Below are 24,018 nucleotides of genomic sequence, written 5' to 3' on the forward strand. Positions count from 1 at the left end.
GCGAGGGAAGTTCTAAAATGCTTGGTTACTCATTCATTCTAGAGGCATCAGCTGAGCTGGAACTGTGTGAGATATTATCCAAAAAGCTGAAGCTACAAAGATGAGTAAGATACGGGACCTCCCGGAGGGAATCTGTCTAGTGAGAAACGGATGCATGGTGTGTATCCAACAGACTCAGTTCCATGCTCAGCACCCTGAGGGAGAGACCCGAAGGGTACCAGGGGAAGCGGGAGAAGCAGTCCCTGAGTCACCCATCCTGGGACGGTGGACAGGCTTCCTAAGATGTTACCTGTGCCAGGAAAGAGTTATCCAGGTGATGATGTAGGCAGAAAGTGGAGGCTCAGAGACAGGAATCAGGGAGGGGGGGGAGAGCAGACACCCCAGGAAGATGGGAGTGACTCAGGTCATTCCAGGAGCATTCAAGATGAAGCTGAAGAGATAGCCAGAGGCCACGGGAAGGAGGGCCTGTGACCATGACCCTGAACACAGACTGGCCCCACAGGCAGTTAGCTGTAGCACGTGAACTCCTCAGCCTGCAGTGAATGAAGATTTACTGTGTGGAAGCCTGACTTCACTCTGTGGGGCCACGGGAGACAAAACCAAGAGGCAGTTACTCTTTCAAAATGTTTTTGGGGTATCTAAGGCCACTTCTGAATCATTTCCTCAAACAAAACCAGAACATCTTGTTTTGTTTTTTACCTAATTGTGCACAACCTGCTTACCCTCACCAAACCACTACATCCCTCCCTGTGGGTTACCTGTCACTCAGACCATCGCCTGTGCACAGATGCTGAGCGCACAGAGCAGCAGCCAAGGAGACCCTGGACCTCAGGGGTGACTGCTGACTTGTTGTTCATGGACTGAACCTAGATCCCAGTGTCGAGTTCTCACCCCTCCCCCAGGTTAAGTCATCCTCTGATGTCATCCCCCTTTGGCTCTGAACAAGAAGCCGATCTTAGGGGGCAGGTTTACAGATGCGGCTGCAGGCCCAGCTGACAGTGCTGGGAGTAGTCAGTCCTGGGGCAGCTGGCAGGCCGGGGGTGGGAGGAGGGAGAGTGCTTTGATCTGAGTCTCTCCACCTGTGCTGACTCAGGTGTGAAGATGCAGGTTCAGAGAGTGCATAGGGCTCCCCACAGAAAATGATGACTCTACAAGGTCCACAGGCTTGTACGTGTGAGCTATTTTTATCTTCTCAGATGTAAGAATTGTCAAAGTCTGGGGTGGGAGGGGGACTGTGAGAGCCAGGAAAAGAAGAGAAATGAGAAGAAAAGGGAGGAGGAAAGGAAGTGGAGGAGGGAGGAAGGCATTTAGGGCCAGGAAGAACACGCCTCATTTTAAAAAAACTTTTCATTTTGTTTTGGGGTATAGCTGACCAACAATGATGTGATAGTTTCCGGTGAACAGTGAAGAAATAGAAATATGATCCAAAAGGATACACACAACCCAATGTTCACTGCAGCGCTATTTACAACAGCCAAGACATGGAAGCAACCTAGAGAAACGGATAGAGATGTGGTACATACACACAATGGAATATTACTCAGCCGTTAAAAAGAACGAAAACAATGCCATCTGCAGCAACATGGATGGGCCTAGAGATGATCATACTGAGTGAAGTAAGTCAGACAGAGAAGCAGAAATATCGTGTGGCATACCTTATACGTGGACTCTAAAAAGAAATGATACCAATGAACTTACAAAACAGAGCCAGACTCACAGACTTAGAGAACAAACTTACGGTTTCGGGAGTGGGGAAGGATGTGGGGAAGGGATAGTTAGGGAGTGTGGGGTGGACAAGCACACACTGCTATATTTAAATGGATAACCAACAAGGGCCTACTATAGAGCCCAGGGAATTCTGCTCAATGTTATGTGGCAGCCTGGATGGAAGAGGAGTTTGGGGGAGAATGGATACATGTATATGTATGGCTGAGTCCCTTTGCATTTTTTTTTTTCCCAGAAAGATTTCCTGGGAATCAGGAGAGGGCCAGAGTTCCAGGCGTCTGGCTTGTCCTTCCGGAACAGTGGGCCTTCCATTCAGCCTTCTCTTCAGGGATCCCCTTGCCAACTAAGCACCTCAACCTGACTCCAGAGATGCCATGTGCCTCCAGCCCCATGATGCCTGTGCGTCTTTATCCATGCTGCCTGATGAGCCTGGTCTAACAGCCTTGATTCCTCCCGAGAAATCTGCAAACATCCCCGGAACCGTCCCACAACCTGCGACACAGCCTCAGCAAGTCAGTCCTGACGAATCCCCGCCCAGCTTTCACTGACAGCCAGGTTCCAGGTGGGGACCGCCATTGCTTACCGGCATCTGGAGCTTTCTAGGAGGATTAAGAAAACCAGTCTGCGGCATGTGGGCTCTTTTTAGGAATATATTTGAAAATGCAATGTTTTCCTGACACCACCCTCAACCGTAAGCCCTGCAAGGGTGTCACCAGGTGACAAACACGGGTCCAGCACTTCAGGGACACATGGAGAATGAATGAATGGACACGCAGTGGGTGGTGGGTGAGCACGTATATCCCAGAGCACAAACATGTGGGCAACATCCCCAGAGGAAACGAGGCCTGTGTTATGTGAACAACCCACTTTGCATAGCAAACCCCAGATGTAATGTGGTTTGGCATCCGACACTGTTACAATTTCTAAAGCAACAGATTTAAGCTTCATTCTTTCTTCTCCGCCTCTGGCCTCGTCCCTCTTCCAGATAAACTGCTGCTTCCTCAGCGGGTAGAATTGTTCTTATTGTGTTTGGATCCACACCCATGTGAGCACACAGCTGCATGGCCCCCAAATGAGGCTGTCCAGGTCAAGAAGCCCACATCCCCCCAGGAGATGCCCCCAATATCTTTGTGTGGAACTACCAGCTCCCTGGACCCAGGCTCCAGGCACCAGGGGGGACCCGGGGTGTCTCACACAGACACAGTAGCTATAAACCAGAGGTCTCTGTCCAAAGGCACAAGCTCTCACACCAGCAGAGAAGCCAGCGAACACTCTGCACCAGTCTGTTTTTCCATGGACAGAAGGATCAGACATACAGACCAGCTCACCCCAAAGCTCTTCCATTAGTCCAGCTGAACTGTTTCTTTTAAACATAAATTCTGCTGAAAGGGAGAGGGACACCATCTCAAAGGATGTTGCTATTTTAAAAAGTATTATAATGTATTTAAAATCCTTTTGAAATCCATTTTGGGATTCTTAGTAAGAATGACTATACCTTGTGCGTGTGTGTGTGAACTCAGTCGCATCCAACTCTTAGTGATCCCATGGACTGTAGCCTACCAGGCTCCTCTGTCCATGGGATTCTCCAGACAAGAATACTAGAGTGGGCTGCTAACTCCTTCTCGAGGGGTTCTTCCCAACCCAGGGATCGAACCTGCATCTCCTGCATTGGCAGGCGGACTCTTTACCACTGAGCCACCTGGGCAGCCATACCTGTTGTATATTTAAGGGTTCACTTACTGAGTCTTCAGTGAGTATATAGGCAGGGGTCATGAATGTATTATAACTTGGTATATTAACTAGTAACTTTCAGAAACATTTAAAAAGCTTGAGTCGTTTATGATCGTATTAAGAAATATTTTGTGTGAGAGACAGGGGTTGGATAAGGTGAGCTGATGTCTTTGGAATTATCTTTTGGGTAGTACTGAATAATGAAACGGCCCCGGGAGACTGAGATGAAACACAGTCTCCGGAAGAGTTGTCTAGTTCTAGCTCCAAAGAATTTAAATCACCTTTAAGATTCTATCTGGCAATTTAATCTCAAAACATATCAGCTCTGTCTGCACAGGACAAGCATAATTACACAGGCTAGAATGGTTGGAGGCCTCGGGTCCTCAACTGGCATCAACGTGTGTAGGGGAGCCCAGCCTCTTTCCCTCCGCTTCCTGGTTACGTGTGGCCCAAGTAACCCACGTTGGGTTTCACAAAAACAAAAGGAGAAACCCGCACTCCCCTTCACACGTCTCCTCCCATCTCCAGAAGGCAGCTCGCAGTTTACTCTCGTCTGCCTCCGTCTGCTATGACCCCAACTTCCACAAAAGACCAGCCCCCCTCCCTGTTCGCACAGCCCCGCACCCCTTGGTGTTTTTCTAGCACAGCCCGCAGGATCCTGTCACGACAGGCATGCACTCCTCCTGCCGTTCCCACCACTGCCTAAAATGGCTGATTCTCATTTGTTCCAAAGGTTATACCATCAAACAGACAGACCTGTTCTCTTGAAACACAAACGTTTACAGGCTTCAAGGATGCCCTTCAACACTGGTTTTACTTACAAAAACAGGGCAGCCACTTCACTCATGGGCTCAGACATCACTGGCCTCACTCAGAAACACTTAAAGGAGATCTTTAAGTCACAAACTAATTTAGGGCCAGCAAGGTACCACTTACACAGACCAATGATGAGCAGGGTGATATGTGATGTCCAAAGCTCAGACAGGGCGTGAGAATCACCCATGAGAACCAGACTGAAGATCAACAGACCAGAGGCTGCCCCCAAACAGCTCATCAGGGACCCAAGAGGGCAGGCAACCACCTTTTACAGCGAAGGGAACGTGAGGACCACCCGTAGCAGTGGGATGATGGAATCTTTAAAAAGCAAGACGGGGGCAGGGGAGGAATTGGGAGATTGAGATAGATACACATACACTATTGATACTAGTATAAAATAGACGGTTAGATGGCATCACCTGCTCAATGGACATGAGCTTGAGCAAACTTTGGGAGGTCGTGGAGGACAGGGAAGCCTGGCGTACTGCAGTCTGTGGGGTCACAAAGAGTCGAACACAATTTAGCAACTGAACAACATAAAATAGATAACTAATGAGAACCTACTGTAGGGGACAGGGAACGCTATTCGATTCTTGTGATGACCTAAATGGCTGCTACTGCTGCTAAGTCACGTCAGTCGTGTCCGACTCTGTGCAACCCCATAGGCAACAGCCCACCAGGCTCCTGTCCCTGGGATTCTCCAGGCAAGAACACTGGAGTGGGTTGCCATGGCAAGGAAGTTCAAAAAAGAGGGGATACATGTATACGAAAAGCTGAATCATGTTGCTGTACAGCAGAACTAACATAATGTTGTAAGGCAACGGTACTCCAATAAAAATTAAAAAAAGCAAAACTGAGCGTATGGAGAGAATTGTGAAGCAAAGTTACTGAGAAATGGTAGTATTCAGGGTTCTCCAGAGAAGCAGAACTGAAAGTATATATTATATGAAGAGGCTGATTATTAGGAATTGGATCATATTATTATGGAGGCTGGAAGTCCCAAGCAGCTGGCAAGCTGGAGACCTACTGGCAAAGCAGAGCTACGAGGTCTTGAGTCTGAAGTTCCAGTCTGAGTCTGAAGGCCTGAGAACCAGGGACCAGAGGTGTAAATTCTAGCTCAAAAGCCAGCAGGCTCAAGACCCAAGATGAGCTGAAGTTCCAGCTGTGACCAGAGCCTGGAAAGGACCGGGTTCCAGCTCCACAGTTAGGCACAGGGCATCCCCTCCTGCTCAGCTTTCTGTTCTACTCAGGTCTCCAGCTGACTGCACGAGGCCACCCCAGCTGGGCAGGGCGACTCAGGTTACTGATTAAATAAATGTTAATCGCATCCACAAACAGCCTCCCAGACATACCCAGAAGTTACATTTGTGTCTTGGCACCGGGTGACCCAATCAGGTTGACGCAAAACGAACCACCACAAGAGCTAACACTGCAATACACCAGTCAGGACAAGAGAGGCCATTCACGTACCTCACCCCAAAGTCACTGCCAGCCTCCGGCTCTGGAAGACTGGGCTCACAGTCCCTAGAGATGGGCGTGTGCATTCAGTTCCAGGTGGTCATCTTCAGGAAGTGACCGCTTAGTGTAAGTCCACGTGACAATGTGGCTCTGATAAATCTGGTGTAAGAGAATGACCAGGAAGTCTCCAACGGCTCGTTCTGTTCACGGGAGCTCACGGAACTGGGTTATCTCCTGGTGCTGAGTCAGAGCAGCTTAGGTAAGCTACCTCCTCCAGCCTCCTGCTGATAACAAGGCAGCCGAAGCCCCAGAGGCTGGGAAACAGGCCCTCGGGGGCAGGACAGGAAGAGAACCCAGGCCTCCTGAGCCCAGTCTTCAGTCTTTTTTTTGTTTTTTTCAATATCCTGCTGGGCTACAATTAGATTCTTTCAGTACTAGAAGTGACTTAACAACAACCCTGAGTGAAGGTATGCAGTTACACCCTCATTGAAATGTTCAGGTTCCCCCACCCCCAGCCCACCCTCAGCTTAGAGGTTAGAACTCAGGCTCTCAAATTAAAGCTGTCTGGGGTCTGCTCTTGGAGTCACCGCTTCTAAGCTAGGAAACCTTGAGAAAAGTTACTTCGATCTCTCTGTGTTCCAGTGTATCTGTAAAAACAAGGGTAATATCCATTTTGTGTACACTGCTTCTGATGGGCAGGCTTTATAACAAACCCTGCAAGCAAGCCACCATCCTGTGTTTTCAGGTTGTGGAAACCAAAGCACCATGAGTTTAGATGACCTGGCCAAGACTGCACAGCTTGAGGTTGAGGGATGGGGAGCGACAGGAACCTAAGCTCCGGCAGCCTAGCTCCAGCCCAAGCACACAGGCTACCAGCCACACCTGCTTCAAAGCACGTCCATACCTGAGCCTACCCCACCATGCCTGGCTGATGGGAAGCCAACACAGCCCTGTGAACACGTAGCTCTGCAGAAGCATCGAAGCTCACCAGATAATAGACACTGTGGAAACCCCATTCCATCTATTAACTCATGACGCTAAAAAATACAGGCTGGAAAACACTGTGAAAAAATTCATACAGCTGCACAATGAAATATTCTTCATTGTTTGCTTTTGTAGGACTTTAAGTGTCAGCCTAGGAATGCCTGTACTTCTCAGACTCTCCTCACTTGTTTCTTAGTCGAAATCACCTTCAGGATATGAAAGCCTCCTCCCTCTAAGGTATTATTACAAAACACACATCAGCGGGGTTAGCGCCAAGGGGGTGGGTCCTAAACACAGTTCTTGGGATTCTAAGTCCCAGAGGGGGGTGGGTTACTGCCTCTCAAGTGCCCTAGTGCAGCACAGGTGACCAGGTTAGACTACTGGGAATGGAAAGCCAAGTGGGGATCTGAAAGTCAAGAGAATTAATCCTTCCTTTAAAATGGAAACACTTAACACTCTGTTCCTGCAATTTCAGGTATGCTAAGATATCACAGGAGTCAGTTTAAGATGAGTACTGTATTATTATTATTATTATTTTTTAAAGAAGCCCGTTTTGGTTTTATTCTGCTCTGATGTTTCAGGTTCAGATCTGTGCCTGAGGTCACCAGCAAGGTCCACTCCTTTCTACCGCAGGAAAAGCCTGGAGCCCAGAGCAGACTCACTCGGCCAGTGCACCAAGACCACTGGCTTGGTGACCCTCCTCTCCAGAAGGCTGGCTGCCCTCCTCCCTTCAGGATGAGGTGGGGTCCATCCCCGCCAGGGTCTCTCCCACCTAAGGTACCTCTAAGGTGTCCCTGTGGGTCAACTCCCCTGTCCCTGGATCGCCCCCATGGCCGGCTCCCCTCTCTCTGGGTATCCCCAGCACCAGACCTCCCGTCCCCAGATCCCCCACCGCCAGCTGTCCCCAAGTCCTCTTCTGTCCCTGGGCTCCCCTGCTCCCAGGTTCCCCACCACCCCCAGCCACACTGTCCACAGATCTCCCTCCTCCTCCGGGGTTCCCTTGTTCCCAGGTCCCCCACGGCCGGCCCCCAGTCCCTGGCCCGACTGGAGCTCACTCACCGCGCGGCGGCTCGCAGACAGACGGCGGACGGGAGCGGAGGTCCGCGCGGCTGGGCCCGCGGAGAGGCGCGCCCCGCCCGGAGAACCCCGCGTGTCATTTGACCAAATAAGGAGACGCTCGCTGGGCGGCGCGGGCCAGGCGGGCGGGCGCCCCCGGGCTCAGGGCGGCGCTGGGGACCCCGGCCCTTTGTCTGCCGCGGGCGTTTCCTGAATCCCCGGGCGTCGCGGGCGCCGGTTCCAGGGTTCCCGCCAGGTCCCTGGCGCGCGGCGACCCCGCCGGGAAGGTGCGGGGCGGCGGTGGAGGGGCGTCCACTTACCGGGTCTGCAGGAGCTGGAGGAGCGCCGGGGCGCGGGGTGGGGGTGGGGTCTCTACTCAGTCCCCGCGGCTCCTGTGCCACCAAGTAAGCCGGCCGATGGCAGGAAAAATGGGGAAGGCCGGGTCTTTGTCCCGCGGGGGAGGGGACGGGAAGGACCAGTCCCCACGCTCCAGGCCGGAGGAGCGCTCTTTGGATGTTCTGTGGTCCCTCCGGGGCAGGGAGACCCAGTTGAGCTGGAGAAAGCGCCTCCCCCACTGGATCCCAGACCCCCGAGCCCGGCCTGGGGGCTCAGCGGCACGGCCTGCGGGCGAGAGCGCACAGTAGCCCGGCCAGGACCCGGCGCGCGGGGCTGGAATTGTCCTAGCGCGCAGCCGGGGTGCAAGGTGGGCGGATGGAGGCCGAGGCAGCACAGAAGGCCCGGGGGTGGACGTGGCGCGTTCAGCAGGAGTGGGCCTCGGAGAAGGGAAGCAGTCTGGTTGGTTTCTCCTGTTCGATGCTCTGTGTACCCTGATGTGTCAGCGGGTCCCCATCGTAGAATCACAGATCCCCAGCGCCATCCTGTTAGCTGTCACCTACTGAGATGTAGCTCTAACAGGGCATCTCATTGGACCCTCGCCCCTTTAAGGTAAGGGTTAACACTCCTGCTTGAGGGTAAAGACATTTCTCTCAGAGGGATCTGCTAAAGGCCTCCCGAGCAATGAATGATTCTGGCAGTGGTGATCTGACCTGGAGCCTGAGGAAGGCAAAGCCCTGTATCCAACAGGGGAGGAGATGCCCTCCGCCCAGCAGTCACTCCAGGGCCGCGGGGGCTGCGACTCGCCCCAGACCTGACCCTTCAAGATTCCCTTCCCTGCTTCCTCCCTGATCCTTGAAGTTTTTCACCAAGAACCTAAGTGTGGGTTCGGACCTGACTTCTCACTAACAGTCAAAGCAGGCCTCATCTTGAAATCCAGAGCAAACTGGGTATAAAAGCCTTTTCCCTCTGACAGTTAACCTAGGTTATGGTGTCAGGTGTGGTGGTTTTGTCTCTTCGTCGTGTCCCACTCTTGGCGACCCCGTGGACTGTAGCTCACCAGGCTCCTTTGTCCATGGGATTCTTCAGGCAAGAATACTGGTGTGGGTGGCCATTTCTTTCTCCAGGGGATCTTCCCAACCCTATCTCCTGTATTGGCAGGCGAATTCTTTACCCCTGAGCCACCGGGGAAGTACCATTTGTTGTCTATTTAGCTGTAAATCACAAAATGACCACCTAGGTCTGGAATGATGATCCTAAATCTTTTCAGCAAGTTGAAAAAATAATAAAACATTAATTTCTGTATTTTATCTTCCTTCTGCTTTTTTTTTTGCTTACTTAATTTTTTATTACTATATTTTTCAGCTTTCTAAGTTGAATGTTTAATTCATTTATTTTAATTTTCTTTTTGATTGATATATTTAGTTCTCTATGTTTTCTTTTAATAACTACTTTAGTTATGCCGCACAGATTCGGATATGTTTTTTCTTGATCATTTAAGAAATTCTACAGTTTAATTTTGCATTTTTCCTTTGACCTAAAGGATAGAGGACCATATTAAATGTCCCTATGGGGATGTAACCAGCAAAATCCAGCCTCTGGAAGCAAATTCACTCAGTTTCTACAGTAATATCACTCAGGAAGAAGAAGAAAAAAGAAGAAAGAAAGAAAGGAGAGAGGTGGAGGAGAAAACCAATAGATTAAAAAATAAAACAACCAACTGCAGTGAATGGATGAAACTTATTGAGATTCTGACTCAAAGAACAAGCTGTTGAAAAAATAATTTTTCATGAGACAATCTGGGGAAATGTGATACTAACAAATGATGACATTAATAAAATAATATTAATTTATTTTAGATATGCTAATGAAATTACACACACACATTCTTTAAGCCCTTACTTTTCAGAAATATTTACCCATGGAAAAAATACTATGTCAGGGTTGTTTCAGAATAATTTGGGATGAAGGGGATAAGTAGGACCTAACTATATACATATATATATATATATATATATATATATATATATATATATATAGTATGTATGATATAGTATCAGCCATGGATTAATGATAACAATTGAAAAGTGGTGGAGTGTGTGTAGAAGTCCATTGTACTTGTCTCTTTGCTTACTGAATGCTTGAAATATTCAGTAATCAAAAATTTTAATTACAAATGCACATATCATTTGCCCTTAACCCAGCATTTCCCCTTAAAGTAAATTATCTTATAGGTGGACATGCTCATGTGTAAGTTCATATACACACAAGAGTAGTCAGTGTAGATCTGTTTGTCATAGCAAAATACTGGACCATGTAATAGGTTCATCAACAGGGCCTAATTCAATATCACATGGTTCCTTTTAGAATTGTTTCTATATGCAGCTGTGAAGAAGAACAAGGTAACTGTTTATTGAATTGGCACTTTGTAAAGAGCTTCCCAGGCGGCACGGCGCTAGTGGTAAAGAAACCCCCTGCCAATGTAGGAGACAGAAGAGACAAGCATTCATTCCCTGGCTGGAGAAGATCCCCTGGAGGAGGGCATGGCAACGCACTCCAGTATTCTTGCCTGGAGAATCCCAGGGACGGGGGAGCCTGGAAAGCTACCATACATAGGGTCGCAAAGTGCGACATGACTGAAGCGACTTAACATGCGCAATAGTAACCAACCATTTGTGTTGATAAGGAAAGAAGGGAGAGACAGTATATACGTATACAATAATGGTTGTTCTGGGGCATTTTGGAGGGGTTGAGGGTCAGGAGAAGACAGACATGTTTACTATGCATCCTTTGTTTTCTTAAAAATCTCAGCTCTATAAATGCACTGTTCCTTCAAAAATAAAAATAGTTTATTTATTTGACTGCATTGGGTCTTAGTTGTGGCACACAGGCTCAGTTGCCTCTCAGCACGTGGATTCTCCGGGGACCAGGGATCAAACCTGTGTCCCCTGCATTGCAAGGCAGACTCTTAACCAGTGGGCTACCAGAGAAATCCTAAAAATATTTTAAAAATTAAAGCAATGCATGTTCCTTCTTTAGGAGGAATAGGAAACAAATTTATCAAACTGAGTTATTAGAAACTCAAACATGTTTTGCCAGAAAACAAATTGAAGACGGAGGAATGCATTCTGGGCCGAATGATAGAGGTACTTTTCTGAACAACTTAAGCCAGAGGACAAACCACTAAAAAATAAAATTTCACCAGGCATTCTGGGAAACTATTTTGTAAAATTCTCTCTTGTATTGAAGGAGGAAACTGACAGAACAGGCTCTATCTTGAAAGCAAGACTCCATCTTGGGCCAGATTGTGGACTTTGAGCTGTATGCCCAGTATCTATGGAAACAACATACCAACTGGAAAACCAGAGTCCCCGGAGGGAAGAGCCCCAGGGCTTGTACCTAGACTCTCTGTTGCCTAAAATAATACCCTAATTATCTGTGTAACCAAATAGAATCATACTTTCTATTATGGTTATTGGAGTATGACCACAGGCCTATTGATAATTGTCCACTGTTAACTACCTAGGCTGAAGGCAAATGAATCACGGCTTAACTTTGATTGTATCTTTCTTTTCCTTTGTTCAGACTAGTTTCAGGGAATCAGGGGAGGTGGGTTTGGGCAGGTACATTTAAGGTATATAAGGTTTTCACAAAACTGGTTGAAGTCCTTGGCTAAGAGGAGACTCTGCCTTGGGCCCGCCAGTGTAATGAACTGCACTCCACTACTGCATTGTCCTCCTGAGTGAGTTTGTTTTCCAGAGCTTGTGGCTACAGCAGAACATCATTGTACAGTTGTTTTATCCATGTCGGAGGATATTGGTTCCATGACCCCTTAGAACTCCAAAATCCAAGGATGCTTAAGTTCCTTATATAAAATGCTTATACCCTCCTGTATACTTTAAATCATCTCTGGTTTACTTAACAGGGCTTCCCAGGTGGCTCGGTGGTAAAGAATCCACCTGCCAATGCAGGAGACACGAGTTCAATCCCTGGGTGGGGAAGATCCCCTGGAGAAGGAAATGGTAACCCGCTCCAGTATTCTTGCCTGGAGAATCCCACGGACAGAGGAGCCTGGCGTGCTGCTGCAGTCCATGGGTTCCCAAAGAGTGGACATGACTTAGCAACTGTAAAACAACAAGATTATTTATAATACATAGACTATGTAACTAGTTGTAAATGCTATGTATCTAGTTATCAGCCTGGCAAATTCAGTTTTCGCTTTTGGGAACTTTCTGAGATTTAATTTATTTTAAGTATTTACCATCTGAGGTTGGTTGAATTTTCAGATGCTGAACCCTTTGATAAGGGGCCAGCTGTAATCCCAGGACCTGACTGTAACACATGGCGCATGGTAGGTGCTTACTAAATAAAGAATTTGAATTAATGGATGGATCATAGAAGAACTATAATAGGTAACATCTCTCATTTTGTAATTTGTTAGTTCATAGTATAGCCGATGGAATATTATAGAGAACAGACCACTGGCATCAGACCCTACTTTGAACCCCTGTCCTACCTGTGACCGGCCCGGCAGCCCCAAGCAAACACAAAACCCTAGACCTCAGTTTGCTCATGTGTAAGACAGACCGGTGACATATTATTTGCAAAACTGTTGGGAAGATCCCTTGACATGGTGCCCATGAACCACTTCCCAGTAGTACACACTTGGCACACAGTAGGCCCTCAGTAAACACTAGCTTTTATTCCATGGCTAAAGGAGAGATGACTCCAGGAGAAGAAGGGAATGTGAAGGTGGTTAAATGGTACAATTTTTTTTTTTTTCAGTAAGTTCCCAACATATGAACTAATTCCGTTCTGAGAGCACATTCGTAAGTCCCGTTTGTTTCTAAGTCCAAAGTTAGCCTAGGTACCCACATAACATAATCGGCTATAGAGCACTGTACTGTCGTAGGTTTGTAATACTCTTCACACAAATAATGCATGAAAAACACAAGAAATAGAAGCATTTTTCATCTTATGGTTGAGTACTTCGATAAGTACAGTAGTACCAGCTACATCACCACGGCTTTGACGCTTGCTTCCAGACATCCTGGCCTTCAAATAAAGACACTGTACGGCTCTTCTCTGTACAGAACCAAGTAAAGTGCACAAAAGCACAACCATTTGTAGAGGACGCACGCACATGACAACACACGCCAGGCGTGCAAACCAAGTCACGTGACTGGACGTGTGAACGCACGCTCACACCTTCGAAATTTTGTAACTTGAAGGTTTGTATGTAGGGGACTTGCTGCGTGAGATAAGTGAGTCCTGGGGATCTGACGTGCAGCACAGTGACCACGGTTAACAGCGCTGTGTAGTGTACTTGAACGAAACACGGTGCACACAAGAGACGTCGGGACTTAAAAGTTCTTATAAACAGAAACTTAGAAGTGCTGTTTACAAGAAAAACTGTGAGGCGAGGGATGTTAACTCAACTTACTGTGGCCATCACTTCACAATATATGCCAATGTCAAATCACACTGAAAGTAATATAAGGTTATATGTCAATTGCATCTCCACAAACAAAAATCAGGAAACAGACTTCATTCTTGTCGGAAGGAAGGATGACACTTTAGATCCTGCTTTCAAGATAAAAGACTGTCTTTTTGAGAGAACAATTCTCTGATATAGATCTGAGTTGAGTGCATAGAAGGACAAAATTAAGAAATTCCCTCTCCTCAGAGAGGGATTCTGTGGCAATGCGGATGGGTCATTTAGCTTGTTCTTGGGTTTATTTCTCTTCTCCTGAAATCCTGCCCCAGCCAACACCGCAGAGCTTTGCGAGAGGCACAGAGAGGAATGCAAAGGAGAGGGAAGGCATTGTGGGGCTGTCGTTGTTTAGTCGCTCAGTCGTGTCTAACTCTTTGAGACCCCAAAGACTTCAGCCCGCCAGGCTCCACTGTCTAGGGATTCTTCAGGGAATCTTCCTGACCCAGGAATCAAACCTTCGTCTTCTGCATTGGCAGGCAGGTCCTCTACTGTTGAGCCAGCAGGGAAGCCCAGCCAGTGGTCCTCTGGGTGATCTGGAACCAGAAGCGTTAGGATCACTGGAAACTTGGTGAAAGGAAACTTCTTAGGCGGGTTCTGTTTGAACAAGCCTCCAGTGGTACTGACGACTGCTCATGCTTTGAGGTGAAACGCTCACCAAGAACTCCTATCTCTGGACTCAGTAATTTACCAGAGACTTTTATGGGGGGCGGGGAGCATCGACTAATCACAGACCAGGCCCAGGGACTCGGATCCAAGCGCAAGTAGCACTTAGGCAGGTAGGCCTGGCTTGTGAAGGAAGTACAAGGTGCAACCCGTACCGGCAATAAGTTCCAGATGCGGCTAGATGATGCAAACGCTGAAGCTGAGCTCTCTCCTCCTGACCCCTAGAGGAGGGCCAGCTTCCAGACAGTGGGCCCACTCAGACCTCTGTGGCACCCTCTCCCTCACCCCCACCAGGAGGAGAGGGTTAGTCACCCTAAACCACCACCTCAACAGAGATCTTCAAAGTAGATTAAAGAGATATTTCTCACTGGCAGTTGGTTCCACCCACGGCAACCTGGGGCAGGAAGCTGCTGGATGATCTGCCCCTGATTCAGAGGTAATCATCTGTAATTGCCTCGTGGTTGGACAGGGAGTAAGTGTCTCAGAACTAAAGGCTGGCCCTGCTCCCAGGAGGGGAGGGGAGGGGAGAAGGGAGGAGCGGGGAGGAAGAAGGAGAGGGGAGGGGAGCAGGCTCAGGAGGCAGGGCCTGTGGCCGTTCAGGGCACTGGTGCTCCCTCTTCCTGAAATCACAGGAAACCCTCTCTGGGACCTGGCCCCACAGGCGGGGTAGCACACTGCCGGTGCCCCTGAGCTGGTGGAGCAAAAGGAAGGAACCTGGTCGGGTTACAGTGGTTCCACATAGCTCACTCCTGAAGGACCCGTGTTGTTCCTGTGCCTGGCAGTCGGTCAGAAAAAGCTCAGCTCTCCCAGGTGGCTCAGTGGTAAAGAATCCACATGCCAACGCAGGAGATTCGGGATCGATCTCTGGGTCGGGAAGATCCCCTGGAGGATACCACTCCAGTAGTCTTGCCTGGGAAATCTCCTGGACAGACGAGCCTGACGGGCTGCAGTCCAGGGAGTTTCAAAGAGTCTGGATGGGACTGGCATACAGCATAGGTGGGCATAAAAGATAGACACTGCCCCTACCCCTTCTGAACCACCCTCTGGCTAGGAAGAAAGATGCTTGCTTTCCCACATCCTATTTCTTCACACTCACCTTTCCATAAACTGACTTACTGGGTGCAAACAGTCAGTATGTAAAGCAGGGGGTCCCCAACCTCACCCTGGATGTCCACGGCAAGACCATCTTCCATGAAATCGGTCCCTGATGCCAAAAAGGTTGGGGACTGCTGCCGTAAAGCCCCTAGACATGTCTGACTTGGATCAACAAGCAGTGCCAGGATCGAACTTTGCATCGTTGGTTGGTTCCTGCGTGTTTGAGCAGCTGACACAAGTCCCCGGGAGCCTTGCTAAGTCAGGAGGAACTGCCTCTGTCTGAGGCTTAATATCCAGCGAGAGGAGGCCATCACACCGCGGCTCCTCTGGGTTCACCTGAGAGCAGGAAATGCTGGGCTGTGATGGAGGAAGCTATTTGTACTCTAGGCCCAGAAGAACTCTGCTTCTTTTTTTTCCTTTGGGATCATTTCTTCTCTGATTCCAGCCCTTTTCTGTAGCAATCCATTCACCTCTCTGCATGCTGTGCTCAGTTGATTCAGTCATGTCTGACTGTTTGCAACTCTATGGACTATTGCACACCACAGACTCCTCTATCCATGGGATTTGCCAGGCAAGAATACTGGACTGGGCTGCCATGCCCTACTCCAGGAGATCTCCCCAACCCAGGGATTGAACCAGTGTCTCTTATGTCTCCTGCATTGGTAGGCAGATTCTTTACCCACTGAGCCACCTGGGAAGCCCCGTTTCACCTCTCTGCTTGCCAGCAATTGTTTTTTTCCGTGTGTCTGTTAGTCTAGAATCTATTTAAAGGATATATACATATCCTAGGTCTGTGCAAACCTGGCAAAACCCTGTTTTAAAGGCACCATGTCAGGGTCCCCCAAAGCCCTTTACCTGCAGCCTCTGATGAACCTTCCTGGCATCCCTGCCAAGGGGGCCCCTCATGCCTCACTTGTTTCTCAGAATGTCGATTTTAAACCACACTGAAATCACAATTGTTCTTTGTGAAGTAACTTTATGAGTCAACACTAAAACTTTAAAATCCCAACGTTCTTTTGTACTATTTCCGCCTAGATCAGGGTCATTAACAGAAAACCTGTGGCCTAGCCAGGAAGAGCCGGGTGCCAGGCCCTGGGGGGCGCGGAGGTGGGTAGGCATGGGCAGGGCTCCAAGCCAGGAGCTCTGATGGAGGATGTGTGTATACGACCTCAGGCAAGAGACCTTCACTGGAAAAGACCCTGATGCTGGGAGGGATTGGGGGCAGGAGGAGAAGGGGGCGACAGAGGAGGAGATGGCTGGATGGCGTCACCCATTCGATGCACATGAACTTGGGCAAATTTCAGTAGATAGTGAAGGACAGGGAAGCCTGGCGTGCTGCAGTCCATGGGGTTGCCAAAAGTCAGACACGACTAAGCGACTGAACAGTAAGAGACGCCCTCAACCCCACCTAACCTGTGAGACAAAGAATATATCACTCACTTCTTACCTTAAAGGGTTAATCTAGTTTTTCTTCAACTCATTTTCATGGCTAATCAATAACTGAAAGATTTCTGTAATGTCTCCCATGAGTGGCTCTTCACCAAATTTGAATATAACAAAGAATTGTATTTTAAGTTGATTTCTGTTCTTCTAAATAAAACAAGTTAAGGACTATTTTCCACCTCTTTCAGAAAGTGCTTTGACTCCAGACCTCAGAGCCATGGCAGGGCTTTCCGAAACAGCCAAGCTTCTTTCTACATCATTGCAACAGTAGACTGTTCAAAAACCAGGAAAAGATTTTCTAAAACATCTGACCTTCAGCCTCTCCTTGAAGGGACTCTTTGCCCCCCAAAACATCTTTTAAAATTCTGGTCCAACCTTACTGCATAAATATTTTTGGAAACTTCTGTCCAGTTAGATGCTGAGCAATTACCCTATAATCACACAAGATTGGTCACATGCCTCCTGCACGGATGCGCCAGGAGCAAGTTACTGTCAGGCGTCCAAACGTTCATCTCACTGTCCTAGAACTCAAGGTGCTTCCCTCCCTCCCTCTCTCTCTTCCTTCCTTCCTTCTTTTCCTCCTTCCTTTCTTTGTTTCCCCTTCTTCCCAGCAGTTGAAGTTCTCTTTTCACCTGGCAGGTGGCCTTGCCATACACAGGCTCCCTGACCTCTTTAAACTTGCATGGGCTCAAATCCATCTTCCTCCCTTTTTTTGGTGGTGCATATGAGTATTGGGTCCCTCGGGTCCCCAGGACTTGCGGCAAGCAGTTGAAGGAAACGCTGAGAATCAATGGATGTCCACTTGATATCCCGGATTCACCAACACCGTTCAACACGTTTTCTTTTCTTTCTTGCTCTTATTTATTTATTTTTGACTGCCGTTGTGATGCCTGTTTGGCAGAGGAAGGTGAGATGGGTATGGATTCAGATTCAGGGTCTGGGAGGATTCTTTTCTGCCTGAAACTCCAGGAGGGGAGGCGGTGTGAGGTGGGCCTTGCAGTCAAGATGATGCAGTGGAGCAGAGCAAGGGTGGGAGTCTGTGGTGGCCAGGGTGACTGTGGGGTCCCTCCTGGGGGGGTCAGGAATGGCAGGAAAAGCCTTGGCACCCAGTGAAGGGGCTGCAGGGGCCTGCTGCAATGGATGCATGAAGGGACAGTGTTGGCAAGACAGACAGACAGAAGTGAGGGAAGGAAGGTGGGAAGGTGGCCAGAGCAAGTGAAAGGAAGCTTCCACTGGGGAAGTGGGAGAGGGCTGCTTTAGCTGCTTCATTTTTTTAAGACTTTTTTTTTTTTTTTTTGATGTGGACCATTTTTAAAGCCTTTATTGAGTTTGTTACAATATTGCTTCTGCTTTATGTTTTAGTTTTCAGGACAGGAGACATGTGGGATCTAGCTACCCGACCAGGGATCAAACCAGCAATCCCTGCACTGGAAGCAGAAGTCTAACCACTCGACCACCAGGCAAGTCCCATGGCTGCTTCATTTCTGAGGGCAAATAAGGCCACTGTTCACAAGCGATGTCTGGAAATCAGGGTGGTTTCTGAGGATGAGATGGTTAAATAGTCTCACCGACTCAATAGACATGAATTTGAGCAAATTCCAGGAGATAGTGAAGGACAGGGAAGCCTGGTATGCTGCAGTCCTTGGGGGTCACAAAGAGTTGGACACAACTTAGTGACTGAATCCGAGGACAAAGCGGAAGTTACCCCAAATCTCCCCACACCTTAGCTTCACACTCAGCTCCAGCCTTTCCAAGCAAGGCCAGGACACTGTAAGCCCAGTGGGAGAGCAGCTGAGGAAAGAGAGAGGGCATCTACCAGCTTGGAGCGGCCTCGAGTTCATGGTGACTTACATCTTTGTTGAACGAAATGGTGAATACAGTTATGCCCAGGACCAACCAGGTTAGTTCACACTTGGTCTGCTCTTACAGAGACCTATTTAGGAAGCTAGTAAATCATGTGATACTATTTTTGAAGTGCCTATGGAGGACTCTTCACCCAAGAAAGAGGAGGCAGAGAGGGGATGAAAGATCCACCTGCAGCATCCCAGTTCCATCTGGCCTCCCCCGGGGTCCAGAGCCGCCTGGAAGTGCCCCACTGTGCTTTTCCAATGCGCAGATAATTCAGCTCAGCTCTCTCCTCTGCCAAGAGGACAAGCTGACTCCTGCCTGGTTCAGCTTGTGAATGATTGTTCAAAAATTTGTGAAGTGTCCTGGAATTTGGCACTGCTTCGATATTAAAAGCTCAGATGACATCCTTCTCAGAGCCGTTGGATTGAAGGTGGGGGGAGGCAAGAGGAAGTGATTGAGCAGGAACTTGCTGTTTGCCAAGTGAGTCATCCTCAGCAAGCCACTGAGATGAATAAAGCCTGGGCTATTGCTCCCAGAGCCCACAGTCCAGTGCGACTGGAAAGGAGGGTGCCAGCGTGGTAGAGATGAAATCCCAATACAATCCCATCTGGGTTAAGATACAGGAAGCATATCCCACCCCTGGGTATATATTCAAAAGGGTCGAAAGCAGAGTCTAAAGAAACACTTGCGTGTTTATAGCAGCAGAGTTCCCAACAGCCAAGAGATGGGAGCAACTCCAAGATTCATAGTGCTCAGTGGCTCAGTTGTGTCTCTTTGCTGACCCCATGCACTGTAGCCCGCCAGGCTCCTCTGTCCATGGGATTCTCCAGGCAAGAATACTGGAGTGGGTTGCCATTTCCTCCTCCGAGTATTCACCAGCAGATGAATACATAAACCAAATATGGTCTATACAAACAGTGGAAGATTATCCAGTCTTGAAAAGGAAGAGAATTCCGTTCATGAAAAGCTACAACACAGATGAACCTTGAGGACGTTGCTGTGCAGATGTGCGCACTCAGTCCTGTCCGACTCTCTGAGACCCCATGGAGTGTAGCCCGCCAGGCTCCTCTGTTCATGGGATTTCCCAGGCAAGAATAATGGAGTGGGTTGCCATTTCCTCCTCCAGGGGATCTTCCCAATCCAGGGATTGAACCTGTGTCTCCTGCATCTCCTGCATTAACAGGAGGATTCTTTACCACTGATCCACTGAGGAAGACCTTAAGAACATTATGCTCAGTGAAATAAACCAGTCACAAAAGGAAAAATGCTGAATGATTCTACATATAGGAGGGATCTACAATATTCAAATTTATAGAGGCAGGAAGTAGATGGTGGATGTCGGGGAATGGGGAGAGAAGAGGACAGGGAGCTGTTTAATGAATATAGAGTTTCAGTTTTGCAAGAAGAAAATGTTCTGCAACTTTGTTGTACAACAATGTGAATATTTCTAACACTACTACAGTGTACACTTATAACCAAAGATGGTTAAGAAAAATTACAGAAAAGTGCATTCATAGAAAGTGATGAGAATACAAAAGGCCCTTAGCCCAATCTGAGGGTCTGTGATGGCTAATTTTATGTGTTAAGTTGGTGGGACCACAGGCTGCCCAGATATTCAGTTAAACATTATTCTGGGGGGTTTTGGATGTGATGAGTATAGGAACCTGTAGAGTTAATCAGCTTGCCCTCCCTATGGGGGATAGATCCCATCCTACTGGTAGATACCATCAGACTGACTGAAGGTCTGCAGAGACCAAAAAGGCTGCCTCTGTCCTGAGGAGGAGACAATTCTTTTTGCATGATGACCTTCAAGCTGGGACATCAGTAGTCATCTCGCTTTTGTACTAGACCTGAAACACAGGCTCTCTTGGGGTGTAATCTGTCAATTCAGTCTTCGGGGCTGGGGACTTCTCGGGCTTCATAAGCACATGGGCCATTTTTTTTTCCCCAATAATAAATCCCTGGAGATTTATTTCTGGAGAATGCTGACTGACTGAGACATGGTCCTGGAGGAGACCTCTGGATGGACCTCTGGAGGAGATGTCATTGGATCTGAGTCTTGACAGTCTGGCACAAGGTGGCCAGTTGGCTGACAAAAACAGGGCACCGAGGTCCCCGTGGCACGTCAAGCGTGACGCAGCCAGGAAAGAGGCTGAGAGTTCAGGCGGGCTATGGAAATCCCAAGTGCCACCTCAGGGAGTTTTATCCTGTGGGTGAGGGTTTCCCACTCTGATCTATAGATACCAGTGTCAACATGGCCTCACCCAAGACACACACCAGTGAGCACTCAAGGCTGAGATCAGAAAGGGCTGGTCATTCCCAGGTTAAATGAGTCTCTAGCTGGTGATCACAGCTGCCTCTGCAGAGGAGACTGAGCCTGGAGATGGGGAAGGAATCACTTTTCACTGCATCAAGTCCCCCACATACAACCTTCAAGTTGAGAATTTTCAAAGATGTGAATGTGTATTTACGTATCCAGTCACATAAGTTAGTTCACACGTCTGGTGTACATTGTCACATGCATGCATCCTCTATAAGTGCTAAAATCACGGCATCCAGTCCCATCACTTCATGGCAAATACATGGGGAAACAATGGAAATGGTGACAGACTTTATTTTCTTGAGCTTCAAAATCACTGCAGATCGTGCCTGCAGCCACGAAATTAAAAGATTCTTGCTCCTCAGAAGAAAAGCTATGACAAACTTAGTTCAGTTCAGTTGCTCAGTCGTGTCCGACTCTTTGCAACCCCATGAACCGCAGCACACCAGGTCTCCCTGTCCATCACCAACTCCCGGAGTTCACCCAAACTCATGTCCATTGAGTCGGTGATGCCATCCAACCATCTCATCCTCTGTCGTCCCCTTCTCCTTCTGCCCTCAATCTCTCCCAGCATCGGGGTCTTTTCAAATGAGTCAGCTCTTCACATCAGGTGGCCAAAGTATTGGAATTTCAACTTCAACATCAGTCCTTCCAAAGAACACTCACGACTGATTTCCTTTAGGATGGACTGGTTGGATCTCCTTGCAGTCCAAGGGACTCTCAAGAGTCTTCTCCAACACCACACTTCAAAAGCATCAATTCTTCAGTGCTCAGCTTTCTTCACAGTCCAACTCTCACATCCATACATGACTACTGGAAAAAACATAGCCTTGACTAGACAGACCTTTGTTGACAAAGTAACATCTCTGCTTTTTAATATGCTGCCTAGGTTAGTCATAACTTTCCTCCCAAGGAGTAAGTGTCTTTTAATTTCATGGCTGCAGTCACCATCTGCAGTGACCTTGGAGCCCCCCAAAATAAAGTGGGGCACTGTTTCCACTGTTTCCCCATCTATTTGTCATGAAGTGATGGGACTGGATGCCATGACAAACATAGACAGCATATTAAAAAGCAGTGACATCACTTTGCTGACAAAAGTCTGTCTAGTCAAAACTATGGTTTTTCCAGTGGTCATGTATGAATGTGAGAGTTGGAACATAAAAAAGGCTGAGCACTGAAGAATGAATTCTTTTGAACCGTGGTGTTGGAGAAGACTCTTGAGAGTCCCTTGGACTGCAAGGAGATCCAACCAGTCCTTCCTAAAGGAGATCAGTCTTGAGCGTTCATTGGAAGGACTGATGTTGAAGCTGAAACTCCAATACTTGGCCACCTGATGCAAAGAGCTGACTCATTGGAAAAAGCTCGGATGCTGGGAAAGATTGAAGGTAGGAGGAGAAGGGGAGGACAGAAGATGAGATGGTTGGATGGCATCACTGACTTGATGGACATGAGTTTGAGCAAGCTCTGGGAGATGGTGAAGGACAGGGAAGCCTGGCGTGCTGTAGTCCATGGGGTTGCAAAGACTCAGACACAACTGAGCAACTGAACAGCAAATAGAGTACAATAGTATGACATCTTTATTTCAAGCCCAGGATGTCCAGAAACAAGTGTAGAAGTAGCAGTGATGTAACTGGTACTACTGTTCTTTTAGAGGTATTGGACTATAAGATTAACGATGCTTCCCTTATTTTTTGTGTTTGCTTTTTAATGTATTATTTATATGAAAAGTGCTATGAATCTGTTACAGTACGGTATTTTATAGCAGATTTTGTAATTGGGTGCCTAGGCTAACTTGTTCAGACTTAAGGAGCAAGTTGAACTTACAAACGCACCCTTAGAACTCGTTCGTTGCAGGGGATTTACCGTATTCCTCCTTTTGTACCTTTTGAATTTTGCAACCATGTTCATTGATATCTACTCAATAAAATAGAATAATGAATGAAAATTCCTGTTATCAGAGCAAAGACAATTGAAATAGTCTTTAAAGAATAAAATTTATTAATGCCTTTAAAGAGAGAAAGAAGGATTTCCTGGTGACTCAGTGGTAAAGAATCCACCTGCCAGTGCAGGAGACAGGTTTGATCCCTGATCTGGGAAGATCCCGCATACCATGGAGCAGCTAAGCCCATGCTCCACAACTATTGAGCCTGCACTTTAAAGCCTGTGCTCTGCAACAAGAGAAGCCAGCAAAAAGACAACCTGCTCACTGCAACTAGAGTACCCCCAACCCCTGCAACTAGAGAAAAGCCCATGCAGCAACAAAGACCCAGAACAGCCAAAAAAAACACAAAAACTGGAGCCTATTATACAGAGTGAAGTAAGCCAGAAGGAAAAACACCAGTACAGTATACTAACGCATATATATGGAATTTAGAAAGATGGTAACAATAACCCTGTGTACGAGACAGCAAAAGAGACACTGATGTATAGAACAGTCTTATGGACTCTGTGGGAGAGGGAGAGGGTGGGAAGATTTGGGAGAATGGCATTGAAACATGTAAAATATCATGTATGAAACGAGATGCCGGTCCAGGTTCGATTCACGATACTGGATGCTTGGGGCTAGTGCACTGGGACGACCCAGAAGGATGGTATGGGGAGGGAGGAGGGAGGAGGGTTCAGGATGGGGAACACATGTATACCTGTGGCGGATTCATTTTGATATTTGGCAAAAATAATACAATTATGTAAAGTTTAAAAATAAAATTAAAAAAAAATAAAACCAGCTTGAACATCAGGAAAAAAAAAAAAAGAGAGACAAAGAAAGTGATTCCACAGTAGGCAGTGGAATAATCTGTTTGCAAGAACAAAAACTGTCTGTGAAAACTACATTAGTCTGTATTGGGAAAATAAGGTTGATGAGCTTTTGTTCCTAAAATAGCTCACAACAACAAAAAATAGTCGCCGAAGCAAATTCCTTAAAGGCACAAGAGATTCCAGCTCCCCTGAAGGATTCCTCTGTGGTCTTCACCCAGGTGGAGCAGCAGGGGTCACTGGCAATAAGGATACATCCTGTACAGTCCCATTGTCTAGATTATTTAAGCCCAAACAT

General features: G+C 47.7%; 1 protein-coding gene across 4 annotated transcripts in view; it reads right to left on the reverse strand.

Moving 5' to 3' along the window:
- The window catches only part of FHL2 (four and a half LIM domains 2), a 54,111-nt gene that overhangs the window by 16,926 nt on the left and 13,167 nt on the right, over positions 1-24,018 (reverse strand). The window contains exon 1 of one of the 4 annotated variants that reach the window (XM_061431811.1): positions 8,091-8,179. The exons of 2 other annotated variants lie outside the window; for them this stretch is intronic. The gene's annotated coding sequence lies outside the window, so the exon portion shown is untranslated. Of the gene's footprint in view, positions 1-7,773; positions 7,882-8,090; positions 8,180-24,018 lie in introns of those variants that run through there. One more of the 4 variants, XM_061431809.1, reaches the window with a different exon arrangement.

The sequence above is a fragment of the Bos javanicus genome, chromosome 11 (genome assembly GCF_032452875.1).
Source record: "Bos javanicus breed banteng chromosome 11, ARS-OSU_banteng_1.0, whole genome shotgun sequence".
NCBI lineage: Eukaryota > Metazoa > Chordata > Mammalia > Artiodactyla > Bovidae > Bos > Bos javanicus.